At 36.8% G+C, this 11364-nt stretch overlaps 1 long non-coding RNA gene across 1 annotated transcript; it reads right to left on the bottom strand.

Moving 5' to 3' along the window:
• Window positions 1-758: 758 nt before the first annotated feature.
• Window positions 759-10652, bottom strand: LOC114280372 (uncharacterized). The gene is made up of 6 exons (XR_014341399.1): window positions 9639-10652; window positions 9463-9534; window positions 9066-9313; window positions 7744-7789; window positions 7590-7652; window positions 759-986 (listed from the first exon to the last, which is right to left on the bottom strand). It is a non-coding gene; the product is annotated as an uncharacterized LOC114280372 (long non-coding RNA).
• Between the last annotated feature and the right edge of the window lie 712 nt (window positions 10653-11364).

Here is an 11364-nt window from a genome sequence, read left to right as displayed (position 1 = left end):
CTTTTCGGCTACCAAACTTTTAGTTGCCTAAAGTCCCACCTTTTTAGCTACTAAAATTTTAGTCGGCAAAGAGTTCTTTTTTAGCTACAAAAAATTTAGTTGCCGAAAGTCCTCATCTTTGGCTACTAAATGTTTAGTCGGCAAAGAGTTCCTATTTTGGCTACTAAATATTTGGTCGCCTAAAGTTTTACATTTTTGGCTATTAAAATTTTAGTCGGCAAAAGTGTGTTTATAATTTAATTTTTTATTTTTAGGTACGAAATACTTTAGTCCCCAAATGTTTGATTTTCTTTTGGCTACTAAAGTTTTAGTCGCCAAATGTCTTTTTTTTTTGGCTACTAAACTTTTAGTCGCTAAATGTCTTTTTTTTTTTTTGCTACAAAACTTTTCGTTGCCAAATGTCTTTTTTTTTTGGCTACAAAACTTTTAGTCGCCAAATGTCTTTTTTTTTGCTACAAAACTTTTAGTCGCCAAATGTCTTTTCCCAATTTCTTTTTAGCTACTAATTGTTTTGTCGCCAAAAACATGATATTATGTTTTATCACGAAATTATAATTTCTCCATAACCTGTCTATATACAATGCAACCTGTAATACGTATAAAAACAAAATGATGCATACTATCAATCATTTCAATATCTGCATCCATATACCAAAAATAAATGACATTAAATATCGAAATCCATACAAATCAACTATTGTCCAAACTAAAATAATAATTCTATACAAAATATATCATACAAAAATCAAAACCCTCCGTATACAAAAAAATACATTTACTACCAAGTGAAATTATCATTTGACATGGTACAAATTACCGTCGTAATCTGTACCACAACAAAAGGTGATATATGTACCACGACAAAAGTAATAATGAACTACACAAAAGCTGAGGATGACAAAAGTATTATATTGGTTCTACACAAAAGTGAAATTCTTCTCCATGCACCAATATGGATTATCCACAAGTCCACGCAACAAAGCCATCTGCAAAGAAAAACAAAAAATGAAACATTAGAATTGGTTACAAAATATCAATTCAGTCAACCATATGGAACATGTTCTAACATGCGTTTAAGGTAGAACAATCGAGAAATGTCTTCTTGGAAATAAAAGAAAGTATATATATATATATATATATATATATATGTATCATGCGATATTTATTCCAACAAACTGCATAAACAATAAAATATGTAATTTCATCGTCTTATAAATATATAAAGGCAATCATTAGAATATGTAGATGTTATTTTAATTAATTTGTTGTTTTTTTAACTAAGTGTTGCAAGTTTTTCGACTAAGTGTAAGGTGTATTCGGGGGGTGTTATGAATTTTCGCCCCTAGAAAACCCTTTTTCGAGTAAGTTTAGGGCGTATTTGGCTCTAACTCCCAACCTACGGGTCTGAATTACATTCTGTTAGTTCTCAAAAGTCCTATTTGTCATGGGGGAACTGTTTGTGTGAACCACACGGTGGATAGGGGGCTGTTATGAATTTTTGCTCCCGGAAAGTCCTTTTTCGACTAAATTTAGTGCGTATTCGACTCTAACTCCTTACCTACAAGTCCGAATTACGTTCTGTCAGTTCTAACAAGTCTTATTTATCATGGCAAAGCTATCTGTGCGAGCCACATAGTGGTTCGGGGGTTGTTTTGAATTTTCGACCCTGGAACGCCATTTTTCGACTAAGTTTAGGGCATATTCGGCTCTAACTCCCAACCTACGGGTCCAAATTATGTTTTGAAAGTTCTCACAAGTCCTATTTGTCATGGAGGAACTGACCTTGTGAGCCACACAGTGGTTCGGGGGCTGTTATAAATTTTTGCCCCCGGAAAGTCCTTTTTCGACTAAGTTTAGGGCGTATTCGGCTCTAACTCCCAACCTACAGGTCCAAATTATGTTCTGTCAGTTGTCACAAGTTCTATTTGTCATGGGTGACCTATCTGTGTGAGCCACATGGTGGTTCGGGGGCTATTTTGAATTTTCGCCCCTGACACGCCCTTTTTCGACTAAGTTTAGGGTATATTCGGCTCTAACTCCCAACCTACGGGTCCGAATTACACTCCGTCAGTTCTCACACGTCCTATTCGTCATGGGGGAATTGTCCGTGTGAGCCACACGGTGGTTTGGGGGCTGTTATGAATTTTCACCCTCGGAATGTCCCTTTTTTTACTAAGTTTAGGGCGTATTCGGCTCTAACTCCCAACCTATGGGTCTGGATTACGTTCCGTCAATTGTCACAAGTTCTATTTGTCATGGGGGAAATGTCCGTGTGAGCCACACGGTGGTTCAGGGGCTATTTTGAATTTTCACCCCGAAGCACCCTTTTTCGACTAAGTTTAGGGCGTATTCGGCTCTAACTCCAAACCTACAGGTCCGAATTATGTTCCGTTAGTTCTCACAAGTCCTATTTGTTATGGGGGAACTGTTCGTGTGAGCCACACAGTGGTTCGGGGGCTGTTATGAATTTTTGCCCCCGAAAAGTGCTTTTTCGACTAAGTTTAGGGCGTAATCAGCTCTAACTCCCAACCTACGGGTCCGAATTACGTTTCGTCATTTCTCACAAGTCTTATTTGTCATGGGGGAACTATCCGTGCGAGCCATATGGTGGTTTGGGGGCTGTTATGAATTTTTGCCCACGGAAAGTCCTTTTTCAAGTAAGTTTAGGGCGTATTCGGCTCTAACTTGTAACGCCCTCAAAATTAACCCATTATATAACATTGACATGCATTATTTAAAGAAGACAATTTATTAATTCATTCATCAGAGTATAACTAAATAATTCATTACATGTAACATTGAATAAAATGCCCTACAGGCTTACATCTTTCCAAGCCAACACTTGGATTCAAAATATGAGTTCTAATCTCAATACAAGAAAAGCCCTAGGCTTGAATGTTTACATGTACTAATAAATAAAAACTATCAACTAAAGGTAGTCTTCTTCAATCCAGAAGCCAAACCCTCCCAAGCTAAGTCCTTGGAGGTAGTTTATCACCTGAACCTGAAAATGATGTTCCCATAAAGGGTGAGCCACAGCCCAGTAGAAATATACTAAACCACAAATAAGCAATGAATAAAGCAATAGCATTCAACAGATGGTTAACCAAATAATCAATTACTTCATTTTACAGTCTCATGACACTATTGCCAAAGATACGTTTTACTTTCCAATTTTATCAACATGGCTCAGAACCTGGCCAAACTTATAACAGTGAATCACATATATCATATTCACATCCTTCCAATATCAACAAACAAATGAGACTCAAGCTCAAATCAAACACTTCATACTTCCAAATTGATACACATTTTAGTGCTGTATCAATAAAACACTTCTATATAAATAAGCACACATAAAAGTGATGCTAATGGAGTCCATCCCCTATCTCCTCCCAAACAAAATCCGGTTTAGAGGTCCATCCCCTATCTTCCCCTAAACCGTGGAGTACATCCCCTATCTCATCCCACACACAAAACAATGTATGCAAACGCAATGCTCAATCAATACACATATTTTCTGTATCAATGCAATAGTCAAATTAATGACTTAACCAATGTGATTAGTTTTAGTTATTCCTAATCCACATGCAATGTCTACAACAATCACGACTATTCTCCACCGATAGCCCAAAACAGTTATTTCTAAACTGAAAATAACTATGTCATCAATTCAATAAACAAATGATTCCAATTACCCAATTACGCTATTTAACCAATGAATTCCCCAATTCCATGAATTTAACCATCTTTTCCCAATTCCATGAATTACTTATACAAATTAATTCAATAATACAACTAGGGTTTTTCCCAAAATTAACAAAGTATCCCCAACATATCAAATTACCAAAGCTTAGAACAAAACCTATAAAATGGAGTAGGAAATCCCTACCTCAAAGAAAATAACCCGAATGGAGAAGATAGAGATAAATGCCCAAATTCCAATGTGCTCCAAATCACCAAATGTTCAGATTAGAATGAAGCCCAAGCCGTCCTCTATCTTTCTTACAAAGAACTTAAGATGGATTCACACTAGAAGTAGATGAACACCTAAAGAGAAGATGAGTTTTGAGGGAGAGAAGTCGGACCTAGGGTTTAGAACCAAAAAGAATAAGAAAAGACTGATCAAAACCCGCTGCTGCGTATATAAACTGGACAGGCTCGCTCGAGCGAAGACTTGGTCGCTCGAGCGACCAGACACAGAGAAACTACGCTCGAGCCAAGGAAGCCTTGCTCGAGCCAACAACTCAAAAGCTCGCTCGAGCGAAAGAAAGCTCGATCGAGCGAAGAACTCAAACCCTCTGGTCTGCAACAAGACACACGCTCGAGCGAAGGAACTATTGCTCGAGCGAAGGACGAACTAACTCGCTCGAGCGAAGAAAAGCTCGCTCGAGCCAAGAATGCAAAGCTACAGGTCCAAACCAGACACAAACTCTCGCTCGAGCTACCAAACCCCGGCTCGAGCGAAGAACTAAAAACAACAGCTCGCTCGAGCGACAAACTCCTCGCTCGAGCGAAGATCCAAAATACTGGACAGCAACACTTGATTTCTAAACCCAACCAATCTAAAACAAACCTGCCCAACACATCCTATAATTCCAAATGAGAAAATAAGGACAACAACAACAATAATACAATGACATAATCTACGGAACCTAAGTCCGGATACAATAATCAAATGGGAAAAGACCGGGGTCGCTATATAACTCCCAACCTACGGGTCCGGATTATGTTCCGTCAGTTGTCACAAGTCCTATTTGTCATGGAGGAACTGTCCGTGTGAGCCACACGGTGGTTCGGGGGCTGTTTTGAATTTTCGCTCACGGAACACCCTTTTTCGACTAAGTTTAGGGCGTATTCGGCTCTAACTCCCAACCTCGGAGTCCAAATTATGTTCCGTCAGTTCTCATAAGTCCTATTTGTCATGTTGGAACTGTCTGTGTGAGCCACACGGTGGTTCAGGGGCTGTTATGAATTTTTCCCCCTGGAAAGTTCTTTTTCAACTAACTTTAGGGCGTATTCGACTCCAACTCCTAACCTACGGGTCCAAATTATGTTCCGTCAGTTCTCACAAGTCCTATTTGTCATGGGGGAACTGTTCGTGTGAGCCACATGGTGGTTCATGGGCTGTTTTGAATTTTTGCCCCCGAAACTCCCTTTTCTACTAAGTTTAGGGCATATTCGGTTCTAACTCCCAACCTAAGGGTCCGAATTATGTTCTGTCAGTTCTCACAGGTCCTATTTGTCATGGGGGAACTGTCCGTGTGAGCCACATGGTGGTTGGGGGGCTTTTATGAATCTTTGTCCCCAGAAAGTTCTTTTTCGACTAAGTTTGTGGCGTATTCAGCTCTAACTCCCAACCTACACGTCCGAATTACGTTCCATCAGTTCTCACAAGTCCTATTTGTCATGGTGAGGCTATCTGTGAAAGCCACATGGTCGTTCGGGGGCTGTTTTTTATTTTCGCCCCCGAAACGCCTTTTTTCGTCTAAGTTTAGGGCGTATTTGGCTCTAACTCCCAACCTACGAATCCGAATTACATTCCGTCAATTCTCACAAGTCCTATTTTTTATAGGGGAGCTATTCGTGTGAGCCACATGGTGGTTCGGTGGCTGTTTTGAATTTTTGCGCCCGGAAAGTTCTTTTTCGACTAAGTTTAGGGCGTATTCGGCTCTAATTGCCTACCTACAGGTCCGAATTACATGCCGTCAGTTCTCACAAGTCCTATTTATCATGGAGAAACTATCTGTGCAAGCCACACAGTCGTTCGAGGGTTGTTTTGAATTTTTTCCCTCGAAACGCCTATTTTCGACGAAGTTTAGGGCGTATTCGGCTCTAACTCCCAACCTACGGATCCGAATTACGTTCCGTCAGTTCTCACAAGTCCTATTTGTCATAGGAGAACTGTCTGTGTGAGCCACATGATGGTTCGGGGGTTTTTATGAATCTTTGTCCCCGGAAAGTTTTTTTTCGACTAAGTTTAGGGCGTATTCGGCTCTAACTCCCAACCTACAGGTCTGAATTACGTTCCGTTAGTTCTCACAAGTCCTATTTATCATGAGCAAATTGTCCGTGTGAGTCACATGATGGTTCAAGGGCTGCTTTGAATTTTCACCCTAGGAACACCCTTTTTCGGCCAAGTTTGGTGCGTATTCGGCTCTAACTCCCTATTTATGGGTCCGAATTACATTCCGTTAGTTCTCATAAGTCCTATTTGTCATGGGAAAACTGTCCATGTGAGTCACATGGTGATTCGGGGGCTGTTATGAATGTTCGCCCCCAGAATGCTCTTTTTGAACTAAGTTTAATGCATTTTCGGCTCTAACTCCCAAACTATGTGTGCAAATTACATTTCGTCTGTTGTCACTGGTCCTATTTGTGACGGGGAAGGTGGTCGTGACATCTGTACGGTCGTTCGGGGGCTGATTCGCATTTTCACCCCCTTAACGCCCTTTTTCGGTTAAGTTTAATGCATTGTTGTCCTATTGGAATCAAAGCAGAAATCATTTTCTTTCTGTCAAAATTTTTAAGTAGTAAACGGATTTTCAATGTCAAAATTTTCACTGTGGGGAGTATGTAAACCAATCAAATATAGCAACCATTTGAGTCAAAATCAAAGCCATAAATGCACACCCACAACCATACAAACAACACCAATATATTTTCCTCATTAAGAACCTGGATAACATATGTATCCCACAATCCACACCTTAAAGCCTTACCACTACTAGCAATTCCCACCATCATTTTGTGATGGCCCAATTCCAATCCACTATCATAGAAAGAAACAAGAAGGCAACATAATTAATATCATATCGTCATACAAAGAAATACAATGACAATGAATACCCACCAGTCACCCCACATTTGATAGTTCTCCCACTTGAAATGGAGCTATTAGGAACCATTGTAACTTTGATTTATTGGGAACGATTTAAATACATGTTCATCACTAATTGAGATGAATATTACCCACCAAAAATAAATAAATAAAGTGATATGAAATAGAGCTACACATACAGAATTATAGATGTTCTTGTGAATGATGAGTTGAGAAGGACATGTGCACTAGAGAATTATTATGACAGCACATTGAGCATCTTGTGCATACACCAGACTAGCAAGAAAAATCAAGGGTTTCTAACAATTACCCAATTAAAAGCTAAGCAATATATTCAAATTGTGAGTTTACATATTATAAACCCAACATAGTATGCTATGTAATTTCTACAGAAACTCTTAATATTCTATTATTGTGACAGCAATAAGTGTCAACAAGATACACATAATATTAGCATGTATTTATCCCTTACTTTCCATTTTCAACGATGTCAATTTGTCAAAATGCTTGCAGGTATGTGCATAGAAAATACTAAGAAGAGAAGACTACATAAAGAACAACTTAGAGGAAATTTATATAATGGTCTCCAAAATCAGAAATTCATACTAATAAAAATCAAATATTACATTCAAATTTACCAAAAGGAACCCGATACACAGTGCAAAATATATGAAAGAAATAACTAATTAAGAGGAAACAAAATGAAATACAAAAGAGTGGATAGGGTTTTAGGGATTTCAAGCCATACCTCTTCAATGAGAACTCTTTCGAACAAATAAGCTATTGAAAAAGACAAAGATCTTCAAGAAGCCTTCGAAAGCAAGAGACGAGAGTGAGAAATGATAAAGAGCAAGAGAACGGATAGAGAAATCATAGATAAAGAGAAAGGGAGAGGGAGAAACCATAGATTCCAGAACATATGTGTGCTTCCTCAAGTAATTCCAGTACCTGCACAAGTAAAAAAGTTGAGATGAAATAGTGTAGTTTTTATCAAAGTAAAATGATTAAGTAATCTACGGAATTATATCCATAACCATATCATGCTTTCTTAATACGTTTACCACCCAAATACCACTGTGTACGATGAAACAATGGCATCATTTACAATAAAAATGTTCAACATTTATTAGATGTCAAACTCTCCCTTTTTTGAATAAGTTTAAGTCGTTTTCGGCTCTAACTCACAAACGACGTGTGCTAATGACATTCCGTCTGTTGTCACAAGTCGTATATGTCATGAGGAAGCTGGCTGTGACATCCCTACGGTGGTTTCGGGGCTATTTCGATATTTTGCTCCCTTAACCCCCTTTTTCGGTTAAGCTTAAGGCGTTTTTTGCTCTACCCTTTAGATACATCTAGGTACTAAGGTTAAGTGCATCTAAGATGCATCTAAGAATTCTTCTATCAAAGTAGTTGTTGATGATCATTTTTTATCAAAGAATTCATCTATGATTAAGCTTGTACTAAAATTTTTTGGAACTTCAAAATATAGCAAAAAACCCCAATTATAAAGAAAAAACAATCTGCATAAGAATCCTATGAGAAGAACAAAAACAAAAACAAAGATGAGGGATTACTATAGCTACATCCATGAAGAGAAGAACAAAAACAAAGCAAATGACATTTCATTATGTGAAGAACAACTTTTGCTAGTCTACATTGGAATGGAAAAAAAAAACTAAATTCTTCATAAACTAAATAAACCAAAAGATGACTTTAATGTGATATAATTTACATCCACTTTGCTCCCCAATAATTTCTAGGACTCAAACAGATCCTAGACAGCAAATCTTAAAGAAAGTTTGTTTCATAAAATCCAAAGAATAATTTTGGTATGCACAAAAGGGGTAAGGGGTATAGATGAATAACAGTAGACATTGAACATATATGAAATTTAAAGGTCTGATTCATCTCCATGATTAGTAAATGGCTAGCTAATTCATTGAAGTATCAAGGTGGTTATAGAGTTATTAGTTTTCTTAAAAAATAGAAAATAAAACTAACATAACAAACAAGGCGTCAAGTCTTTCCATTTTAAACTACAATCTTCAGATATAATATAACATGTCAAATTAAATAAATAGAAAAACTACTTAATTCAAGAATAAGAACACAAATAAAGCATTTCTATGTTTAGAGATATCAAATCAAATCAATTTTTTTTTTTTTTTTTAAATCAAGAAACCATGAATCTCTGTGAGAAAGCCAATTAGAATGAACTTACAAAATTTTGAGATTAGACAATTCACCAATGTAATCTGGGATTGGACCAATAATTAAGCAATTTCTTAGTATCCTATGTAACAAAAATAAAACAAACAAATTGGTTAGGTAACCACACCACAAATTGATGACACAAGATTGCACTCTTCCCATGAATTACATCTGGATTCAACTTACAGTGTGTTCAACATTTTCAACTCCTGTAGATCAGGGAATTTCATACTTGATCCATTCAAATCAGATATCCTCCTAGAAAATCAAGATGCAACAGATCAGGTTGTTTCATCTTTCTACATTCTCAAATTTATAGGCATAAAAAATCCTTGAATTTCCTCTTGGTTGAAACAAAGAGCTAAATAGATTAAAGTAGTTTGGAATGTAATTAAATAAGTCCTCACAATTCAGTTAAGTCTTTCAGTTGGGCAATGGTCAAAGGAATAGGGCCATCCATAGATATGCCTTGCATGTCCCTGAAACAGATTCAAATTAAACATTCATTTGAGATGCTCTTAAGTTAAAAATTTATTATAAAAAAATAACAATAATAATTTGTTGGAATGAATGATAAACTCACAATCTCACAATTTTTGTCCAATTCTCGATCAGATCAGGTATCTTCCCAGATAGTGCATTCCCGTCAATCCTACTGCAATCAGTGAACGAAATTTCAGAATTATTGAGGAGCAAGGCTAGTAAATGTCCAAAGAATTAGCCTATACAAATATTCATTGGACAATATGGCAATTAAACTGTTATGCCTATCATAAAACATACCTCTTCTTCCATTCAACAACGAAAAAAAAATCAGCCTATACAAATATACACGTCCATACTAACAACAGGAAAAAAAAAAAAACATTGAGTCTAAATCAGCATATACCTGCAAAATCAATTAGAAAAGGGAATTGAAAACACTTCTTTCAAACTAATAACACTTGAATCCAAAATGACAATAATTTCCATCAAAAATCCCCCAAATCAATCCAAAATAATCAAATCCAACAATCAGAACAGCTTCTCTAATTTAGCCCTAGCTCAATTTCATTCTAAGCACACAAAAAATAATTCAATTTTGATTTTAAATCAGCATGTACCTGGTAATCAACAGTTGGATAAACGTAACCAAAAGCATTTCCTCTAGGTTTCCAACAACCAAATCAAACAACAATCATATATCCAATTACACACATATACAGACTTCGAATTTCCATTTCCGCCATTAGGGTTTCGAAATCGAACAATCAGATACCCAATTACACACACACATATAGAAATCACTAAAGCTTTACACACACACGCACACATATATATATAATTTTGAACATAGATCATGAACCAACAAAAATCGAACACAGAGAGAAGTAAAGGGAGGAAGATTGTCATCGATCTGGTGAGGAAAAGAGAAGATGAGGAGAGAAAAAAATATAGAGAGAAGTAAGCTGCCGGAAGCGAATCAATGGGAGGCGAGGCGAGGAAATGGTGAGTTGCGGTAGCAATGTTCGACAGTGAAAGATTGACAGAAATTGTGGTCGTCTGCGATGGCAAGATGAAGGGCAGTGGTGATCGATTCTCTGTGAGAGAGAGAGAGAGCGCGCGTGAGAGCGAGAGAGAGAGAGAGAGAGGGAGAGCAAGAGAGAGATAGAATAGAAGGCTAACAGATTTGCGCAAAAAATTTAGGCGCCAATATGAAATATTTCCCACTAAATTTGTATACACATTTGGCAACGAAATTTTAGTTGGGAAATATTAATAAATGATGACTAAAATTATTTTAGTAGCCAAAACATGGACTAATGCCGACAAAAAAAAATTTTAGTCGCCTATTGTTACACTTTTGGCGACTAAATTTGTTTTAGTCACCAAATTTAGTAAAACAAATTTAGTCGCCAAAAGTGTAAATTCTTTGAAAATTTTAATTACAATTGGCGACTAAACATTTTAGTTGGAAAAAATCAGCTAAAGGCGACTAAAATAATTTTTTGTCGCTGAAAGAAGTTTTTGGCAACTAAAACTTTAGTCGCCAAAGAGAAAAAAATAAATTTTTTATTTTCCATTCGGTGACTAAATATTTTAGTAGCCAAAAGTCAGTAGATAGCGACTAAGTTTTTTTTTTTCGCCAATTCTGGCATTTTTAGCGACTAAATTTTTTTTCAGTCGCCAATGATGAATATACACCGATGAAAAAAAATTAGTAGCTAAATATTTTACTTTTGGCGACTAAAAAAATGGTAGTCACCAATTCCATAACTTTTGGCGACTAAATTGTTTTTAGTCGCCAAAGGTGTATTTTGTTGTAGTGA

Source organism: Camellia sinensis, chromosome 9 (genome assembly GCF_055761805.1).
Source record: "Camellia sinensis isolate YWXY chromosome 9, ASM5576180v1, whole genome shotgun sequence".
Taxonomy (NCBI): domain Eukaryota; kingdom Viridiplantae; phylum Streptophyta; class Magnoliopsida; order Ericales; family Theaceae; genus Camellia; species Camellia sinensis.
This window is presented reverse-complemented; position numbering and strand designations above follow the sequence as displayed.